This window comes from Odontesthes bonariensis, chromosome 9 (assembly GCF_027942865.1).
Source record: "Odontesthes bonariensis isolate fOdoBon6 chromosome 9, fOdoBon6.hap1, whole genome shotgun sequence".
Classification (NCBI taxonomy): Eukaryota; Metazoa; Chordata; class Actinopteri; order Atheriniformes; family Atherinopsidae; genus Odontesthes; species Odontesthes bonariensis.
Genome location: NC_134514.1, coordinates 30,931,037 through 30,950,639, shown reverse-complemented (window position 1 = coordinate 30,950,639; position 19,603 = coordinate 30,931,037). Strand labels below are relative to the sequence as shown.

Sequence of the window (19,603 nt, the reverse complement as noted above, 5' to 3'; positions counted from 1 at the left end):
AGACTGAACATCCCCAACATTAAAGCCACTGACAGTTAAGTGAACAACTCTTCTTTTCTTTTACAATGCAATTTTTAGCTAGACAAACCGTTATCCCAGCTTTTACTTGGAGTTTACGTTGACGCTCCACAAGTTTACACTCAAAGCTGGGATTTGTAGTGTTACAGATTGATTTACACATACTTTTGGCAACTAATCTCCACTTTAGAATAAGAGAACTTTGAAATAAAAAAAATGGAAGCAACACTGACATTGAGTGAGCTGAACTGAAAGTTGTAGGATGTTTCTATTCGATGATCGAACGTACCTTCCGAGGGTATCTTTTTGCTATCTGTGGCCCGCGGCACTCGTATGAAGTCTAAAGTTGCAAATCTTGGCTCGTTGTTCTAGGTGTATGATTCTCGCTTTTGGTGCGAGAGGTCCCGGGTTCAAATCCCGGACGAGCCCTTTCCTGGTTTACTGGCCTTGTGTCTTTCCTTTGCTGTGAAATCAGTGAAGGATTGAATCAATGACTATAACATTCAATGCATTTGGAATCAAAACCCCAAATATGGCAATACAGCTCAAACCTCTACCACTCATTCCAAAGTTGCTTCAAGACCTTCTTAAATTAATTTCTTATCTGGAATTTGAAAGACAGATCCACGCATGTCAGTAATCCTGTATCATGGAAGCACACCCTCTGCAGTATTATCTAAAGCAGTTTCCGTATTTGTTCTATAAGTCCAGATTGAAACGCTTCAAGTCAATGGTAGAGAAATGGAGATATAGACCTGTTCTGTCTTAAAGTTGGGCTTCTTGATAAAATGTGATGTGAGTTGGTGGAACCTGGTGGTGAGTATTGGCTCATTGGTCTCAGGAGTTTTTGTGGGCTGTTCAGTGTATGTGCCTAATAACTTCACTCATGTTGAGTGAAGGGAGAGCCAACTTCAAACACTATAGGCTCATTGCTCTGGAAAAGTCAAAGAAGAAAGAAAGCAATCACAAATTCCCAGGATTCCATGGCTACGTCAGCTGTCCGCGTGCTCTCAAGAAACGCAAAAGGTCCACCTTTTGGCTCGTTGGTCTAGGGGTATGATTCTCGCTTAGGGTGCGAGAGGTCCCGGGTTCAAATCCCGGGCGAGCTCTCCTCCTTTAAGAAACCTATACGGAAAGCTTTATGGTTAACTTTGGGTACCTTCCTTCATCTCAAATGCATCTCTCTTTGCTCTCCCAAATTGTTAATTAAGAGTGCTGATAACAATTGCAAAAATGTCCTGTCTTACTATATTGTTTGGAGCTGTAGCAGTTGGCTCTCCTTTCACTCAACATGAGTGAAGTTATTGAGGACATAGACTGAACATCCCCAACATTAAAGCCACTGACAGTTAAGTGAACAACTCTTCTTTTCTTTTACAATGCAATTTTTAGCTAGACAAACCGTTATCCCAGCTTTTACTTGGAGTTTACGTTGACCCTCCACAAGTTTACACTCACAGCTGGGATTTGTAGTGTTACAGATTGATTTACACATACTTTTGGCAACTAATCTCCACTTTAGAATAAGAGAACTTTGAAATAAAAAAAAATGGAAGCAACACTGACATTGAGTGAGCTGAACTGAAAGTTGTAGGATGTTTCTATTCGATGATCGAACGTACCTTCCGAGGGTATCTTTTTGCTATCTGTGGCCCGCGGCACTCGTATGAAGTCTAAAGTTGCAAATCTTGGCTCGTTGTTCTAGGGGTATGATTCTCGCTTTTGGTGCGAGACGTCCCGGGTTCAAATCCCGGACGAGCCCTTTCCTGGTTTACTGGCCTTGTGTCTTTCCTTTGCTGTGAAATCAGAGAAGGATTGAATCAATGACTATAACATTCAATGCATTTGGAATCAAAACCCCAAATATGGCAATACAGCTCAAACCTCCACCACTCATTCCGAAGTTGCTTCAAGACCTTCTTAAATTAGTTTCTTATCTGGAATTTGAAAGACAGATCCACGCATGTCAGTAATCCTGTATCATGGAAGCACACCCTCTGCAGTATTATCTAAAGCAGTTTCCGTATTTGTTCTATAAGTCCAGATTGAAACGCTTCAAGTCAATGGTAGAGAAATGGAGATATAGACCTGTTCTGTCTTAAAGTTGGGCTTCTTGATAAAATGTGATGTGAGTTGGTGGAACCTGGCGGTGAGTATTGGCTCATTGGTCTCAGGAGTTTTTGTGGGCTGTTCAGTGTATGTGCCTAATAACTTCACTCATGTTGAGTGAAGGGAGAGCCAACTCCAAACAATATAGGCTCATTGCTCTGGAAAAGTCAAAGAAGAAAGAAAGCAATCACAAATTCCCAGGATTCCATGGCTACGTCAGCTGTCCGCGTGCTCTCATGAAACGCAAACAGTCTACCTTTTGGCTCGTTGGTCTAGGGGTATGATTCTCGCTTAGGGTGCGAGAGGTCCCGGGTTCAAATCCCGGACGAGCCCTTTCCTCCTTTAAGAAACCTATACGGAAAGCTTGATGGTTAACTTTGGGTACCTTCCTTCATCTCAAATGCGTCTCTCTTTGCTCTCCCAAATTGTTAATTAAGAGTGCTGATAACAATTGCAAAAATGTCCTGTCTTACTATATTGTTTGGAGCTGTAGCACTTGGCTCTCCTTTCACTCAACATGAGTGAAGTTATTGAGGACATAGACTGAACATCCCCAACATTAAAGCCACTGACAGTTAAGTGAACAACTCTTCTTTTCTTTTACAATGCAATTTTTAGCTAGACAAACCGTTATCCAAGCTTTTACATGGAGTTTACGTTGACCCTCCACAAGTTTACACTCAAAGCTGGGATTTGTAGTGTTACAGATTGATTTACACATACTTTTGGCAACTAATCTCCACTTTAGAATAAGAGAACTTTGAAATAAAAAAAATGGAAGCAACACTGACATTGAGTGAGCTGAACTGAAAGTTGTAGGATGTTTCTATTCGATGATCGAACGTACCTTCCGAGGGTATCTTTTTGCTATCTGTGGCCCGCGGCACTCGTATGAAGTCTAAAGTTGCAAATCTTGGCTCGTTGTTCTAGGGGTATGATTCTCGCTTTTGGTGCGAGAGGTCCCGGGTTCAAATCCCGGACGAGCCCTTTCCTGGTTTACTGGCCTTGTGTCTTTCCTTTGTTGTGAAATCAGTGAAGGATTGAATCAATGACTATAACATTCAATGCATTTGGAATCAAAACCCCAAATATGGCAATACAGCTCAAACCTCTACCACTCATTCCAAAGTTGCTTCAAGACCTTCTTAAATTAATTTCTTATCTGGAATTTGAAAGACAGATCCACGCATGTCAGTAATCCTGTATCATGGAAGCACACCCTCTGCAGTATTATCTAAAGCAGTTTCCGTATTTGTTCTATAAGTCCAGATTGAAACGCTTCAAGTCAATGGTAGAGAAATGGAGATATAGACCTGTTCTGTCTTAAAGTTGGGCTTCTTGATAAAATGTGATGTGAGTTGGTGGAACCTGGCGGTGAGTATTGGCTCATTGGTCTCAGGAGTTTTTGTGGGCTGTTCAGTGTATGTGCCTAATAACTTCACTCATGTTGAGTGAAGGGAGAGCCAACTCCAAACAATATAGGCTCATTGCTCTGGAAAAGTCAAAGAAGAAAGAAAGCAATCACAAATTCCCAGGATTCCATGGCTACGTCAGCTGTCCGCGTGCTCTCATGAAACGCAAACAGTCTACCTTTTGGCTCGTTGGTCTAGGGGTATGATTCTCGCTTAGGGTGCGAGAGGTCCCGGGTTCAAATCCCGGACGAGCCCTTTCCTCCTTTAAGAAACCTATACGGAAAGCTTGATGGTTAACTTTGGGTACCTTCCTTCATCTCAAATGCGTCTCTCTTTGCTCTCCCAAATTGTTAATTAAGAGTGCTGATAACAATTGCAAAAATGTCCTGTCTTACTATATTGTTTGGAGCTGTAGCACTTGGCTCTCCTTTCACTCAACATGAGTGAAGTTATTGAGGACATAGACTGAACATCCCCAACATTAAAGCCACTGACAGTTAAGTGAACAACTCTTCTTTTCTTTTACAATGCAATTTTTAGCTAGACAAACCGTTATCCAAGCTTTTACATGGAGTTTACGTTGACCCTCCACAAGTTTACACTAACAGCTGGGATTTGTAGTGTTACAGATTGATTTACACATACTTTTGGCAACTAATCTCCACTTTAGAATAAGAGAACTTTGAAATAAAAAAAATGGAAGCAACACTGACATTGAGTGAGCTGAACTGAAAGTTGTAGGATGTTTCTATTCGATGATCGAACGTACCTTCCGAGGGTATCTTTTTGCTATCTGTGGCCCGCGACACTCGTATGAAGTCTAAAGTTGCAAATCCTGGCTCGTTGGTCTAGGGGTATGATTCTCGCTTTGGGTGCGAGAGGTCCTGGGTTCAAATCCCGGACGAGCCCTTTCCTGGTTTACTGGCCTTGTGTCTTTCCTTTGCTGTGAAATCAGAGAAGGATTGAATCAATGACTATAACATTCAACGCATTTGGAATCAAAACCCCAAATATGGCAATACAGCTCAAACATCCACCACTCATTCCGAAGTTGCTTCAAGACCTTCTTAAATTAATTTCTTATCTGGAATTTGAAAGACAGATCCACACAGGTCAGTAATCCTGTATCATGGAAGCACACCCTCTGCAGTATTATCTAAAGCAGTTTCCGTATTTGTTCTATAAATCCAGATTGAAACGCTTCAAGTCAATGGTAGAGAAATGGAGATATAGACCTGTTCTGTCTTAAAGTTGGGCTTCTTGATAAAATGTGATGTGAGTTGGTGGAACCTGGCGGTGAGTATTGGCTCATTGGTCTCAGGAGTTTTTGTGGGCTGTTCAGTGTATGTGCCTAATAACTTCACTCATGTTGAGTGAAGGGAGAGCCAACTCCAAACAATATAGGCTCATTGCTCTGGAAAAGTCAAAGAAGAAAGAAAGCAATCACAAATTCCCAGGATTCCATGGCTACGTCAGCTATCCGCGTGCTTTTACGAAACGCAAAAAGTCCACCTTTTGGCTCGTTGGTCTAGGGGTATGATTCTCGCTTAGGGTGCGAGAGGTCCCGGGTTCAAATCCCGGACGAGCCCTTTCCTCCTTTAAGAAACCTATACGGAAAGCTTGATGGTTAACTTTGGGTATCTTCCTTCATCTCAAATGCGTCTCTCTTTGCTCTCCCAAATTGTTAATTAAGAGTGCTGATAACAATTGCAAAAATGTCCTGTCTTACTATATTGTTTGGAGCTGTAGCAGTTGGCTCTCCTTTCACTCAACATGAGTGAAGTTATTGAGGACATAGACTGAACATCCCCAACATTAAAGCCACTGACAGTTAAGTCAACAACTCTTCTTTTCTTTTACAATGCAATTTTTAGCTAGACAAACCGTTATCCCAGCTTTTACTTAGAGTTTACGTTGACCCTCCACAAGTTTACACTCACAGCTGGGATTTGTAGTGTTACAGATTGATTTACACATACTTTTGGCAACTAATCTGCACTTTAGAATAAGAGAACTTTGAAATAAAAAAAATGGAAGCAACACTGACATTGAGTGAGCTGAACTGAAAGTTGTAGGATGTTTCTATTCGATGATCGAACGTACCTTCCGAGGGTATCTTTTTGCTATCTGTGGCCCGCGGCACTCGTATGAAGTCTAAAGTTGCAAATCTTGGCTCGTTGTTCTAGGGGTATGATTCTCGCTTTGGGTGCGAGAGGTCCCGGGTTCAAATCCCGGACGAGCCCTTTCCTGGTTTACTGGCCTTGTGTCTTTCCTTTGCTGTGAAATCAGAGAAGGATTGAATCAATGACTATAACATTCAACGCATTTGGAATCAAAACCCCAAATATGGCAATACAGCTCAAACCTCCACCACTCATTCCGAAGTTGCTTCAAGACCTTCTTAAATTAATTTCTTATCTGGAATTTGAAAGACAGATCCACACAGGTCAGTAATCCTGTATCATGGAAGCACACCCTCTGCAGTATTATCTAAAGCAGTTTCCGTATTTGTTCTATAAGTCCAGATTGAAACGCTTCAAGTCAATGGTAGAGAAATGGAGATATAGACCTGTTCTGTCTTAAAGTTGGGCTTCTTGATAAAATGTGATGTGAGTTGGTGGAACCTGGTGGTGAGTATTGGCTCATTGGTCTCAGGAGTTTTTGTGGGCTGTTCAGTGTATGTGCCTAATAACTTCACTCATGTTGAGTGAAGGGAGAGCCAACTTCGAACAATATAGGCTCATTGCTCTGGAAAAGTCAAAGAAGAAAGAAAGCAATCACAAATTCCCAGGATTCCATGGCTACGTCAGCTGTCCGCGTGCTCTCACGAAACGCAAAAAGTCTACCTTTTGGCTCGTTGGTCTAGGGGTATGATTCTCGCTTAGGGTGCGAGAGGTCCCGGGTTCAAATCCCGGGCGAGCTCTCCTCCTTTAAGAAACCTATACGGAAAGCTTGATGGTTAACTTTGGGTACCTTCCTTCATCTCAAATGCGTCTCTCTTCGCTCTCCCAAATTGTTAATTAAGAGTGCTGATAACAATTGCAAAAATGTCCTGTCTTACTATATTGTTTGGAGCTGTAGCAGTTGGCTCTCCTTTCACTCAACATGAGTGAAGTTATTGAGGACATAGACTGAACATCCCCAACATTAAAGCCACTGACAGTTAAGTGAACAACTCTTCTTTTCTTTTACAATGCAATTTTTAGCTAGACAAACCGTTATCCCAGCTTTTACTTGGAGTTTACGTTGACCCTCCACAAGTTTACACTCACAGCTGGGATTTGTAGTGTTACAGATTGATTTACACATACTTTTGGCAACTAATCTCCACTTTAGAATAAGAGAACTTTGAAATAAAAAAAATGGAAGCAACACTGACATTGAGTGAGCTGAACTGAAAGTTGTAGGATGTTTCTATTCGATGATCGAACGTACCTTCCGAGGGTATCTTTTTGCTATCTGTGGCCCGCGGCACTCGTATGAAGTCTAAAGTTGCAAATCTTGGCTCGTTGTTCTAGGGGTATGATTCTCGCTTTTGGTGCGAGACGTCCCGGGTTCAAATCCCGGACGAGCCCTTTCCTGGTTTACTGGCCTTGTGTCTTTCCTTTGCTGTGAAATCAGAGAAGGATTGAATCAATGACTATAACATTCAATGCATTTGGAATAAAAACCCCAAATATGGCAATACAGCTCAAACCTCCACCACTCATTCCGAAGTTGCTTCAAGACCTTCTTAAATTAGTTTCTTATCTGGAATTTGAAAGACAGATCCACGCATGTCAGTAATCCTGTATCATGGAAGCACACCCTCCACAGTATTATCTAAAGCAGTTTCCGTATTTGTTCTATAAGTCCAGATTGAAACGCTTCAAGTCAATGGTAGAGAAATGGAGATATAGACCTGTTCTGTCTTAAAGTTGGGCTTCTTGATAAAATGTGATGTGAGTTGGTGGAACCTGGCGGTGAGTATTGGCTCATTGGTCTCAGGAGTTTTTGTGGGCTGTTCAGTGTATGTGACTAATAACTTCACTCATGTTGAGTGAAGTGAGAGCCAACTCCAAACAATATAGGCTCATTGCTCTGGAAAAGTCAAAGAAGAAAGAAAGCAATCACAAATTCCCAGGATTCCATGGCTACGTCAGCTGTCCGCGTGCTCTCATGAAACGCAAACAGTCTACCTTTTGGCTCGTTGGTCTAGGGGTATGATTCTCGCTTAGGGTGCGAGAGGTCCCGGGTTCAAATCCCGGACGAGCCCTTTCCTCCTTTAAGAAACCTATACGGAAAGCTTGATGGTTAACTTTGGGTACCTTCCTTCATCTCAAATGCGTCTCTCTTTGCTCTCCCAAATTGTTAATTAAGAGTGCTGATAACAATTGCAAAAATGTCCTGTCTTACTATATTGTTTGGAGCTGTAGCACTTGGCTCTCCTTTCACTCAACATGAGTGAAGTTATTGAGGACATAGACTGAACATCCCCAACATTAAAGCCACTGACAGTTAAGTGAACAACTCTTCTTTTCTTTTACAATGCAATTTTTAGCTAGACAAACCGTTATCCAAGCTTTTACATGGAGTTTACGTTGACCCTCCACAAGTTTACACTAACAGCTGGGATTTGTAGTGTTACAGATTGATTTACACATACTTTTGGCAACTAATCTCCACTTTAGAATAAGAGAACTTTGAAATAAAAAAAATGGAAGCAACACTGACATTGAGTGAGCTGAACTGAAAGTTGTAGGATGTTTCTATTCGATGATCGAACGTACCTTCCGAGGGTATCTTTTTGCTATCTGTGGCCCGCGGCACTCGTATGAAGTATAAAGTTGCAAATCCTGGCTCGTTGGTCTAGGGGTATGATTCTCGCTTTGGGTGCGAGAGGTCCTGGGTTCAAATCCCGGACGAGCCCTTTCCTGGTTTACTGGCCTTGTGTCTTTCCTTTGCTGTGAAATCAGAGAAGGATTGAATCAATGACTATAACATTCAACGCATTTGGAATCAAAACCCCAAATATGGCAATACAGCTCAAACATCCACCACTCATTCAGAAGTTGCTTCAAGACCTTCTTAAATTAATTTCTTATCTGGAATTTGAAAGACAGATCCACACAGGTCAGTAATCCTGTATCATGGAAGCACACCCTCTGCAGTATTATCTAAAGCAGTTTCCGTATTTGTTCTATAAGTCCAGATTGAAACGCTTCAAGTCAATGGTAGAGAAATGGAGATATAGACCTGTTCTGTCTTAAAGTTGGGCTTCTTGATAAAATGTGATGTGAGTTGGTGGAACCTGGCGGTGAGTATTGGCTCATTGGTCTCAGGAGTTTTTGTGGGCTGTTCAGTGTATGTGCCTAATAACTTCACTCATGTTGAGTGAAGGGAGAGCCAACTCCAAACAATATAGGCTCATTGCTCTGGAAAAGTCAAAGAAGAAAGAAAGCAATCACAAATTCCCAGGATTCCATGGCTACGTCAGCTGTCCGCGTGCTCTCATGAAACGCAAACAGTCTACCTTTTGGCTCGTTGGTCTAGGGGTATGATTCTCGCTTAGGGTGCGAGAGGTCCCGGGTTCAAATCCCGGACGAGCCCTTTCCTCCTTTAAGAAACCTATACGGAAAGCTTGATGGTTAACTTTGGGTACCTTCCTTCATCTCAAATGCGTCTCTCTTTGCTCTCCCAAATTGTTAATTAAGAGTGCTGACAACAATTGCAAAAATGTCCTGTCTTACTATATTGTTTGGAGCTGTAGCAGTTGGCTCTCCTTTCACTCAACATGAGTGAAGTTATTGAGGACATAGACTGAACATCCCCAACATTAAAGCCACTGACAGTTAAGTGAACAACTCTTCTTTTCTTTTACAATGCAATTTTTAGCTAGACAAACCGTTATCCCAGCTTTTACTTGGAGTTTACGTTGACGCTCCACAAGTTTACACTCAAAGCTGGGATTTGTAGTGTTACAGATTGATTTACACATACTTTTGGCAACTAATCTCCACTTTAGAATAAGAGAACTTTGAAATAAAAAAAATGGAAGCAACACTGACATTGAGTGAGCTGAACTGAAAGTTGTAGGATGTTTCTATTCGATGATCGAACGTACCTTCCGAGGGTATCTTTTTGCTATCTGTGGCCCGCGGCACTCGTATGAAGTCTAAAGTTGCAAATCTTGGCTCGTTGTTCTAGGTGTATGATTCTCGCTTTTGGTGCGAGAGGTCCCGGGTTCAAATCCCGGACGAGCCCTTTCCTGGTTTACTGGCCTTGTGTCTTTCCTTTGCTGTGAAATCAGTGAAGGATTGAATCAATGACTATAACATTCAATGCATTTGGAATCAAAACCCCAAATATGGCAATACAGCTCAAACCTCTACCACTCATTCCAAAGTTGCTTCAAGACCTTCTTAAATTAATTTCTTATCTGGAATTTGAAAGACAGATCCACGCATGTCAGTAATCCTGTATCATGGAAGCACACCCTCTGCAGTATTATCTAAAGCAGTTTCCGTATTTGTTCTATAAGTCCAGATTGAAACGCTTCAAGTCAATGGTAGAGAAATGGAGATATAGACCTGTTCTGTCTTAAAGTTGGGCTTCTTGATAAAATGTGATGTGAGTTGGTGGAACCTGGTGGTGAGTATTGGCTCATTGGTCTCAGGAGTTTTTGTGGGCTGTTCAGTGTATGTGCCTAATAACTTCACTCATGTTGAGTGAAGGGAGAGCCAACTTCAAACACTATAGGCTCATTGCTCTGGAAAAGTCAAAGAAGAAAGAAAGCAATCACAAATTCCCAGGATTCCATGGCTACGTCAGCTGTCCGCGTGCTCTCAAGAAACGCAAAAGGTCCACCTTTTGGCTCGTTGGTCTAGGGGTATGATTCTCGCTTAGGGTGCGAGAGGTCCCGGGTTCAAATCCCGGGCGAGCTCTCCTCCTTTAAGAAACCTATACGGAAAGCTTTATGGTTAACTTTGGGTACCTTCCTTCATCTCAAATGCATCTCTCTTTGCTCTCCCAAATTGTTAATTAAGAGTGCTGATAACAATTGCAAAAATGTCCTGTCTTACTATATTGTTTGGAGCTGTAGCAGTTGGCTCTCCTGTCACTCAACATGAGTGAAGTTATTGAGGACATAGACTGAACATCCCCAACATTAAAGCCACTGACAGTTAAGTGAACAACTCTTCTTTTCTTTTACAATGCAATTTTTAGCTAGACAAACCGTTATCCCAGCTTTTACTTGGAGTTTACGTTGACCCTCCACAAGTTTACACTCACAGCTGGGATTTGTAGTGTTACAGATTGATTTACACATACTTTTGGCAACTAATCTCCACTTTAGAATAAGAGAACTTTGAAATAAAAAAAATGGAAGCAACACTGACATTGAGTGAGCTGAACTGAAAGTTGTAGGATGTTTCTATTCGATGATCGAACGTACCTTCCGAGGGTATCTTTTTGCTATCTGTGGCCCGCGGCACTCGTATGAAGTCTAAAGTTGCAAATCTTGGCTCGTTGTTCTAGGGGTATGATTCTCGCTTTTGGTGCGAGACGTCCCGGGTTCAAATCCCGGACGAGCCCTTTCCTGGTTTACTGGCCTTGTGTCTTTCCTTTGCTGTGAAATCAGAGAAGGATTGAATCAATGACTATAACATTCAATGCATTTGGAATCAAAACCCCAAATATGGCAATACAGCTCAAACCTCCACCACTCATTCCGAAGTTGCTTCAAGACCTTCTTAAATTAGTTTCTTATCTGGAATTTGAAAGACAGATCCACGCATGTCAGTAATCCTGTATCATGGAAGCACACCCTCTGCAGTATTATCTAAAGCAGTTTCCGTATTTGTTCTATAAGTCCAGATTGAAACGCTTCAAGTCAATGGTAGAGAAATGGAGATATAGACCTGTTCTGTCTTAAAGTTGGGCTTCTTGATAAAATGTGATGTGAGTTGGTGGAACCTGGCGGTGAGTATTGGCTCATTGGTCTCAGGAGTTTTTGTGGGCTGTTCAGTGTATGTGCCTAATAACTTCACTCATGTTGAGTGAAGTGAGAGCCAACTCCAAACAATATAGGCTCATTGCTCTGGAAAAGTCAAAGAAGAAAGAAAGCAATCACAAATTCCCAGGATTCCATGGCTACGTCAGCTGTCCGCGTGCTCTCATGAAACGCAAACAGTCTACCTTTTGGCTCGTTGGTCTAGGGGTATGATTCTCGGTTAGGGTGCGAGAGGTCCCGGGTTCAAATCCCGGACGAGCCCTTTCCTCCTTTAAGAAACCTATACGGAAAGCTTGATGGTTAACTTTGGGTACCTTCCTTCATCTCAAATGCGTCTCTCTTTGCTCTCCCAAATTGTTAATTAAGAGTGCTGATAACAATTGCAAAAATGTCCTGTCTTACTATATTGTTTGGAGCTGTAGCACTTGGCTCTCCTTTCACTCAACATGAGTGAAGTTATTGAGGACATAGACTGAACATCCCCAACATTAAAGCCACTGACAGTTAAGTGAACAACTCTTCTTTTCTTTTACAATGCAATTTTTAGCTAGACAAACCGTTATCCAAGCTTTTACATGGAGTTTACGTTGACCCTCCACAAGTTTACACTAACAGCTGGGATTTGTAGTGTTACAGATTGATTTACACATACTTTTGGCAACTAATCTCCACTTTAGAATAAGAGAACTTTGAAATAAAAAAAATGGAAGCAACACTGACATTGAGTGAGCTGAACTGAAAGTTGTAGGATGTTTCTATTCGATGATCGAACGTACCTTCCGAGGGTATCTTTTTGCTATCTGTGGCCCGCGGCACTCGTATGAAGTATAAAGTTGCAAATCCTGGCTCGTTGGTCTAGGGGTATGATTCTCGCTTTGGGTGCGAGAGGTCCTGGGTTCAAATCCCGGACGAGCCCTTTCCTGGTTTACTGGCCTTGTGTCTTTCCTTTGCTGTGAAATCAGAGAAGGATTGAATCAATGACTATAACATTCAACGCATTTGGAATCAAAACCCCAAATATGGCAATACAGCTCAAACATCCACCACTCATTCAGAAGTTGCTTCAAGACCTTCTTAAATTAATTTCTTATCTGGAATTTGAAAGACAGATCCACACAGGTCAGTAATCCTGTATCATGGAAGCACACCCTCTGCAGTATTATCTAAAGCAGTTTCCGTATTTGTTCTATAAGTCCAGATTGAAACGCTTCAAGTCAATGGTAGAGAAATGGAGATATAGACCTGTTCTGTCTTAAAGTTGGGCTTCTTGATAAAATGTGATGTGAGTTGGTGGAACCTGGCGGTGAGTATTGGCTCATTGGTCTCAGGAGTTTTTGTGGGCTGTTCAGTGTATGTGCCTAATAACTTCACTCATGTTGAGTGAAGGGAGAGCCAACTCCAAACAATATAGGCTCATTGCTCTGGAAAAGTCAAAGAAGAAAGAAAGCAATCACAAATTCCCAGGATTCCATGGCTACGTCAGCTGTCCGCGTGCTCTCATGAAACGCAAACAGTCTACCTTTTGGCTCGTTGGTCTAGGGGTATGATTCTCGCTTAGGGTGCGAGAGGTCCCGGGTTCAAATCCCGGACGAGCCCTTTCCTCCTTTAAGAAACCTATACGGAAAGCTTGATGGTTAACTTTGGGTACCTTCCTTCATCTCAAATGCGTCTCTCTTTGCTCTCCCAAATTGTTAATTAAGAGTGCTGACAACAATTGCAAAAATGTCCTGTCTTACTATATTGTTTGGAGCTGTAGCAGTTGGCTCTCCTTTCACTCAACATGAGTGAAGTTATTGAGGACATAGACTGAACATCCCCAACATTAAAGCCACTGACAGTTAAGTGAACAACTCTTCTTTTCTTTTACAATGCAATTTTTAGCTAGACAAACCGTTATCCCAGCTTTTACTTGGAGTTTACGTTGACGCTCCACAAGTTTACACTCAAAGCTGGGATTTGTAGTGTTACAGATTGATTTACACATACTTTTGGCAACTAATCTCCACTTTAGAATAAGAGAACTTTGAAATAAAAAAAATGGAAGCAACACTGACATTGAGTGAGCTGAACTGAAAGTTGTAGGATGTTTCTATTCGATGATCGAACGTACCTTCCGAGGGTATCTTTTTGCTATCTGTGGCCCGCGGCACTCGTATGAAGTCTAAAGTTGCAAATCTTGGCTCGTTGTTCTAGGTGTATGATTCTCGCTTTTGGTGCGAGAGGTCCCGGGTTCAAATCCCGGACGAGCCCTTTCCTGGTTTACTGGCCTTGTGTCTTTCCTTTGCTGTGAAATCAGTGAAGGATTGAATCAATGACTATAACATTCAATGCATTTGGAATCAAAACCCCAAATATGGCAATACAGCTCAAACCTCTACCACTCATTCCAAAGTTGCTTCAAGACCTTCTTAAATTAATTTCTTATCTGGAATTTGAAAGACAGATCCACGCATGTCAGTAATCCTGTATCATGGAAGCACACCCTCTGCAGTATTATCTAAAGCAGTTTCCGTATTTGTTCTATAAGTCCAGATTGAAATGCTTCAAGTCAATGGTAGAGAAATGGAGATATAGACCTGTTCTGTCTTAAAGTTGGGCTTCTTGATAAAATGTGATGTGAGTTGGTGGAACCTGGTGGTGAGTATTGGCTCATTGGTCTCAGGAGTTTTTGTGGGCTGTTCAGTGTATGTGCCTAATAACTTCACTCATGTTGAGTGAAGGGAGAGCCAACTTCAAACACTATAGGCTCATTGCTCTGGAAAAGTCAAAGAAGAAAGAAAGCAATCACAAATTCCCAGGATTCCATGGCTACGTCAGCTGTCCGCGTGCTCTCAAGAAACGCAAAAGGTCCACCTTTTGGCTCGTTGGTCTAGGGGTATGATTCTCGCTTAGGGTGCGAGAGGTCCCGGGTTCAAATCCCGGGCGAGCTCTCCTCCTTTAAGAAACCTATACGGAAAGCTTTATGGTTAACTTTGGGTACCTTCCTTCATCTCAAATGCATCTCTCTTTGCTCTCCCAAATTGTTAATTAAGAGTGCTGATAACAATTGCAAAAATGTCCTGTCTTACTATATTGTTTGGAGCTGTAGCAGTTGGCTCTCCTTTCACTCAACATGAGTGAAGTTATTGAGGACATAGACTGAACATCCCCAACATTAAAGCCACTGACAGTTAAGTGAACAACTCTTCTTTTCTTTTACAATGCAATTTTTAGCTAGACAAACCGTTATCCCAGCTTTTACTTGGAGTTTACGTTGACCCTCCACAAGTTTACACTCACAGCTGGGATTTGTAGTGTTACAGATTGATTTACACATACTTTTGGCAACTAATCTCCACTTTAGAATAAGAGAACTTTGAAATAAAAAAAAATGGAAGCAACACTGACATTGAGTGAGCTGAACTGAAAGTTGTAGGATGTTTCTATTCGATGATCGAACGTACCTTCCGAGGGTATCTTTTTGCTATCTGTGGCCCGCGGCACTCGTATGAAGTCTAAAGTTGCAAATCTTGGCTCGTTGTTCTAGGGGTATGATTCTCGCTTTTGGTGCGAGACGTCCCGGGTTCAAATCCCGGACGAGCCCTTTCCTGGTTTACTGGCCTTGTGTCTTTCCTTTGCTGTGAAATCAGAGAAGGATTGAATCAATGACTATAACATTCAATGCATTTGGAATCAAAACCCCAAATATGGCAATACAGCTCAAACCTCCACCACTCATTCCGAAGTTGCTTCAAGACCTTCTTAAATTAGTTTCTTATCTGGAATTTGAAAGACAGATCCACGCATGTCAGTAATCCTGTATCATGGAAGCACACCCTCTGCAGTATTATCTAAAGCAGTTTCCGTATTTGTTCTATAAGTCCAGATTGAAACGCTTCAAGTCAATGGTAGAGAAATGGAGATATAGACCTGTTCTGTCTTAAAGTTGGGCTTCTTGATAAAATGTGATGTGAGTTGGTGGAACCTGGCGGTGAGTATTGGCTCATTGGTCTCAGGAGTTTTTGTGGGCTGTTCAGTGTATGTGCCTAATAACTTCACTCATGTTGAGTGAAGGGAGAGCCAACTCCAAACAATATAGGCTCATTGCTCTGGAAAAGTCAAAGAAGAAAGAAAGCAATCACAAATTCCCAGGATTCCATGGCTACGTCAGCTGTCCGCGTGCTCTCATGAAACGCAAACAGTCTACCTTTTGGCTCGTTGGTCTAGGGGTATGATTCTCGCTTAGGGTGCGAGAGGTCCCGGGTTCAAATCCCGGACGAGCCCTTTCCTCCTTTAAGAAACCTATACGGAAAGCTTGATGGTTAACTTTGGGTACCTTCCTTCATCTCAAATGCGTCTCTCTTTGCTCTCCCAAATTGTTAATTAAGAGTGCTGATAACAATTGCAAAAATGTCCTGTCTTACTATATTGTTTGGAGCTGTAGCACTTGGCTCTCCTTTCACTCAACATGAGTGAAGTTATTGAGGACATAGACTGAACATCCCCAACATTAAAGCCACTGACAGTTAAGTGAACAACTCTTCTTTTCTTTTACAATGCAATTTTTAGCTAGACAAACCGTTATCCAAGCTTTTACATGGAGTTTACGTTGACCCTCCACAAGTTTACACTCAAAGCTGGGATTTGTAGTGTTACAGATTGATTTACACATACTTTTGGCAACTAATCTCCACTTTAGAATAAGAGAACTTTGAAATAAAAAAAATGGAAGCAACACTGACATTGAGTGAGCTGAACTGAAAGTTGTAGGATGTTTCTATTCGATGATCGAACGTACCTTCCGAGGGTATCTTTTTGCTATCTGTGGCCCGCGGCACTCGTATGAAGTCTAAAGTTGCAAATCTTGGCTCGTTGTTCTAGGGGTATGATTCTCGCTTTTGGTGCGAGAGGTCCCGGGTTCAAATCCCGGACGAGCCCTTTCCTGGTTTACTGGCCTTGTGTCTTTCCTTTGTTGTGAAATCAGTGAAGGATTGAATCAATGACTATAACATTCAATGCATTTGGAATCAAAACCCCAAATATGGCAATACAGCTCAAACCTCTACCACTCATTCCAAAGTTGCTTCAAGACCTTCTTAAATTAATTTCTTATCTGGAATTTGAAAGACAGATCCACGCATGTCAGTAATCCTGTATCATGGAAGCACACCCTCTGCAGTATTATCTAAAGCAGTTTCCGTATTTGTTCTATAAGTCCAGATTGAAACGCTTCAAGTCAATGGTAGAGAAATGGAGATATAGACCTGTTCTGTCTTAAAGTTGGGCTTCTTGATAAAATGTGATGTGAGTTGGTGGAACCTGGCGGTGAGTATTGGCTCATTGGTCTCAGGAGTTTTTGTGGGCTGTTCAGTGTATGTGCCTAATAACTTCACTCATGTTGAGTGAAGGGAGAGCCAACTCCAAACAATATAGGCTCATTGCTCTGGAAAAGTCAAAGAAGAAAGAAAGCAATCACAAATTCCCAGGATTCCATGGCTACGTCAGCTGTCCGCGTGCTCTCATGAAACGCAAACAGTCTACCTTTTGGCTCGTTGGTCTAGGGGTATGATTCTCGCTTAGGGTGCGAGAGGTCCCGGGTTCAAATCCCGGACGAGCCCTTTCCTCCTTTAAGAAACCTATACGGAAAGCTTGATGGTTAACTTTGGGTACCTTCCTTCATCTCAAATGCGTCTCTCTTTGCTCTCCCAAATTGTTAATTAAGAGTGCTGATAACAATTGCAAAAATGTCCTGTCTTACTATATTGTTTGGAGCTGTAGCACTTGGCTCTCCTTTCACTCAACATGAGTGAAGTTATTGAGGACATAGACTGAACATCCCCAACATTAAAGCCACTGACAGTTAAGTGAACAACTCTTCTTTTCTTTTACAATGCAATTTTTAGCTAGACAAACCGTTATCCAAGCTTTTACATGGAGTTTACGTTGACCCTCCACAAGTTTACACTAACAGCTGGGATTTGTAGTGTTACAGATTGATTTACACATACTTTTGGCAACTAATCTCCACTTTAGAATAAGAGAACTTTGAAATAAAAAAAATGGAAGCAACACTGACATTGAGTGAGCTGAACTGAAAGTTGTAGGATGTTTCTATTCGATGATCGAACGTACCTTCCGAGGGTATCTTTTTGCTATCTGTGGCCCGCGACACTCGTATGAAGTCTAAAGTTGCAAATCCTGGCTCGTTGGTCTAGGGGTATGATTCTCGCTTTGGGTGCGAGAGGTCCTGGGTTCAAATCCCGGACGAGCCCTTTCCTGGTTTACTGGCCTTGTGTCTTTCCTTTGCTGTGAAATCAGAGAAGGATTGAATCAATGACTATAACATTCAACGCATTTGGAATCAAAACCCCAAATATGGCAATACAGCTCAAACATCCACCACTCATTCCGAAGTTGCTTCAAGACCTTCTTAAATTAATTTCTTATCTGGAATTTGAAAGACAGATCCACACAGGTCAGTAATCCTGTATCATGGAAGCACACCCTCTGCAGTATTATCTAAAGCAGTTTCCGTATTTGTTCTATAAATCCAGATTGAAACGCTTCAAGTCAATGGTAGAGAAATGGAGATATAGACCTGTTCTGTCTTAAAGTTGGGCTTCTTGATAAAATGTGATGTGAGTTGGTGGAACCTGGCGGTGAGTATTGGCTCATTGGTCTCAGGAGTTTTTGTGGGCTGTTCAGTGTATGTGCCTAATAACTTCACTCATGTTGAGTGAAGGGAGAGCCAACTCCAAACAATATAGGCTCATTGCTCTGGAAAAGTCAAAGAAGAAAGAAAGCAATCACAAATTCCCAGGATTCCATGGCTACGTCAGCTATCCGCGTGCTTTTACGAAACGCAAAAAGTCCACCTTTTGGCTCGTTGGTCTAGGGGTATGATTCTCGCTTAGGGTGCGAGAGGTCCCGGGTTCAAATCCCGGACGAGCCCTTTCCTCCTTTAAGAAACCTATACGGAAAGCTTGATGGTTAACTTTGGGTATCTTCCTTCATCTCAAATGCGTCTCTCTTTGCTCTCCCAAATTGTTAATTAAGAGTGCTGATAACAATTGCAAAAATGTCCTGTCTTACTATATTGTTTGGAGCTGTAGCAGTTGGCTCTCCTTTCACTCAACATGAGTGAAGTTATTGAGGACATAGACTGAACATCCCCAACATTAAAGCCACTGACAGTTAAGTCAACAACTCTTCTTTTCTTTTACAATGCAATTTTTAGCTAGACAAACCGTTATCCCAGCTTTTACTTAGAGTTTACGTTGACCCTCCACAAGTTTACACTCACAGCTGGGATTTGTAGTGTTACAGATTGATTTACACATACTTTTGGCAACTAATCTGCACTTTAGAATAAGAGAACTTTGAAATAAAAAAAATGGAAGCAACACTGACATTGAGTGAGCTGAACTGAAAGTTGTAGGATGTTTCTATTCGATGATCGAACGTACCTTCCGAGGGTATCTTTTTGCTATCTGTGGCCCGCGGCACTCGTATGAAGTCTAAAGTTGCAAATCTTGGCTCGTTGTTCTAGGGGTATGATTCTCGCTTTGGGTGCGAGAGGTCCCGGGTTCAAATCCCGGACGAGCCCTTTCCTGGTTTACTGGCCTTGTGTCTTTCCTTTGCTGTGAAATCAGAGAAGGATTGAATCAATGACTATAACATTCAACGCATTTGGAATCAAAACCCCAAATATGGCAATACAGCTCAAACCTCCACCACTCATTCCGAAGTTGCTTCAAGACCTTCTTAAATTAATTTCTTATCTGGAATTTGAAAGACAGATCCACACAGGTCAGTAATCCTGTATCATGGAAGCACACCCTCTGCAGTATTATCTAAAGCAGTTTCCGTATTTGTTCTATAAGTCCAGATTGAAACGCTTCAAGTCAATGGTAGAGAAATGGAGATATAGACCTGTTCTGTCTTAAAGTTGGGCTTCTTGATAAAATGTGATGTGAGTTGGTGGAACCTGGTGGTGAGTATTGGCTCATTGGTCTCAGGAGTTTTTGTGGGCTGTTCAGTGTATGTGCCTAATAACTTCACTCATGTTGAGTGAAGGGAGAGCCAACTTCGA

The 19,603-nt window shown here is 41.8% G+C and overlaps 22 non-coding genes across 22 annotated transcripts; all 22 read left to right on the top strand.

Annotated features, from left to right (window-relative positions):
* Window positions 1-1,055: 1,055 nt before the first annotated feature.
* Window positions 1,056-1,127, top strand: trnap-agg (transfer RNA proline (anticodon AGG)). Its single transcript has one exon. It is a non-coding gene; the product is annotated as a tRNA-Pro (tRNA).
* Window positions 1,128-2,388: 1,261 nt separating this feature from the next.
* Window positions 2,389-2,460, top strand: trnap-agg (transfer RNA proline (anticodon AGG)). Its single transcript has one exon. It is a non-coding gene; the product is annotated as a tRNA-Pro (tRNA).
* A 582-nt stretch (window positions 2,461-3,042) lies between these two features.
* Window positions 3,043-3,114, top strand: trnaq-uug (transfer RNA glutamine (anticodon UUG)). The gene has a single exon. It is a non-coding gene; the product is annotated as a tRNA-Gln (tRNA).
* A 608-nt stretch (window positions 3,115-3,722) lies between these two features.
* trnap-agg (transfer RNA proline (anticodon AGG)) lies at window positions 3,723-3,794 on the top strand. The gene has a single exon. It is a non-coding gene; the product is annotated as a tRNA-Pro (tRNA).
* Window positions 3,795-4,376: 582 nt separating this feature from the next.
* Window positions 4,377-4,448, top strand: trnap-ugg (transfer RNA proline (anticodon UGG)). The gene has a single exon. It is a non-coding gene; the product is annotated as a tRNA-Pro (tRNA).
* Window positions 4,449-5,056: 608 nt separating this feature from the next.
* On the top strand, window positions 5,057-5,128 carry trnap-agg (transfer RNA proline (anticodon AGG)). The gene has a single exon. It is a non-coding gene; the product is annotated as a tRNA-Pro (tRNA).
* A 582-nt stretch (window positions 5,129-5,710) lies between these two features.
* Window positions 5,711-5,782, top strand: trnap-ugg (transfer RNA proline (anticodon UGG)). Its single transcript has one exon. It is a non-coding gene; the product is annotated as a tRNA-Pro (tRNA).
* A 608-nt stretch (window positions 5,783-6,390) lies between these two features.
* trnap-agg (transfer RNA proline (anticodon AGG)) lies at window positions 6,391-6,462 on the top strand. The gene has a single exon. It is a non-coding gene; the product is annotated as a tRNA-Pro (tRNA).
* Window positions 6,463-7,722: 1,260 nt separating this feature from the next.
* Window positions 7,723-7,794, top strand: trnap-agg (transfer RNA proline (anticodon AGG)). Its single transcript has one exon. It is a non-coding gene; the product is annotated as a tRNA-Pro (tRNA).
* A 582-nt stretch (window positions 7,795-8,376) lies between these two features.
* On the top strand, window positions 8,377-8,448 carry trnap-ugg (transfer RNA proline (anticodon UGG)). Its single transcript has one exon. It is a non-coding gene; the product is annotated as a tRNA-Pro (tRNA).
* A 608-nt stretch (window positions 8,449-9,056) lies between these two features.
* Window positions 9,057-9,128, top strand: trnap-agg (transfer RNA proline (anticodon AGG)). The gene has a single exon. It is a non-coding gene; the product is annotated as a tRNA-Pro (tRNA).
* A 1,262-nt stretch (window positions 9,129-10,390) lies between these two features.
* trnap-agg (transfer RNA proline (anticodon AGG)) lies at window positions 10,391-10,462 on the top strand. Its single transcript has one exon. It is a non-coding gene; the product is annotated as a tRNA-Pro (tRNA).
* Window positions 10,463-11,722: 1,260 nt separating this feature from the next.
* Window positions 11,723-11,794, top strand: trnap-agg (transfer RNA proline (anticodon AGG)). Its single transcript has one exon. It is a non-coding gene; the product is annotated as a tRNA-Pro (tRNA).
* A 582-nt stretch (window positions 11,795-12,376) lies between these two features.
* Window positions 12,377-12,448, top strand: trnap-ugg (transfer RNA proline (anticodon UGG)). The gene has a single exon. It is a non-coding gene; the product is annotated as a tRNA-Pro (tRNA).
* A 608-nt stretch (window positions 12,449-13,056) lies between these two features.
* trnap-agg (transfer RNA proline (anticodon AGG)) lies at window positions 13,057-13,128 on the top strand. Its single transcript has one exon. It is a non-coding gene; the product is annotated as a tRNA-Pro (tRNA).
* Window positions 13,129-14,390: 1,262 nt separating this feature from the next.
* On the top strand, window positions 14,391-14,462 carry trnap-agg (transfer RNA proline (anticodon AGG)). Its single transcript has one exon. It is a non-coding gene; the product is annotated as a tRNA-Pro (tRNA).
* Window positions 14,463-15,723: 1,261 nt separating this feature from the next.
* On the top strand, window positions 15,724-15,795 carry trnap-agg (transfer RNA proline (anticodon AGG)). Its single transcript has one exon. It is a non-coding gene; the product is annotated as a tRNA-Pro (tRNA).
* Window positions 15,796-16,377: 582 nt separating this feature from the next.
* Window positions 16,378-16,449, top strand: trnaq-uug (transfer RNA glutamine (anticodon UUG)). The gene has a single exon. It is a non-coding gene; the product is annotated as a tRNA-Gln (tRNA).
* Window positions 16,450-17,057: 608 nt separating this feature from the next.
* Window positions 17,058-17,129, top strand: trnap-agg (transfer RNA proline (anticodon AGG)). Its single transcript has one exon. It is a non-coding gene; the product is annotated as a tRNA-Pro (tRNA).
* Window positions 17,130-17,711: 582 nt separating this feature from the next.
* trnap-ugg (transfer RNA proline (anticodon UGG)) lies at window positions 17,712-17,783 on the top strand. Its single transcript has one exon. It is a non-coding gene; the product is annotated as a tRNA-Pro (tRNA).
* A 608-nt stretch (window positions 17,784-18,391) lies between these two features.
* trnap-agg (transfer RNA proline (anticodon AGG)) lies at window positions 18,392-18,463 on the top strand. Its single transcript has one exon. It is a non-coding gene; the product is annotated as a tRNA-Pro (tRNA).
* Window positions 18,464-19,045: 582 nt separating this feature from the next.
* trnap-ugg (transfer RNA proline (anticodon UGG)) lies at window positions 19,046-19,117 on the top strand. Its single transcript has one exon. It is a non-coding gene; the product is annotated as a tRNA-Pro (tRNA).
* The last annotated feature ends 486 nt before the right edge of the window (window positions 19,118-19,603 follow it).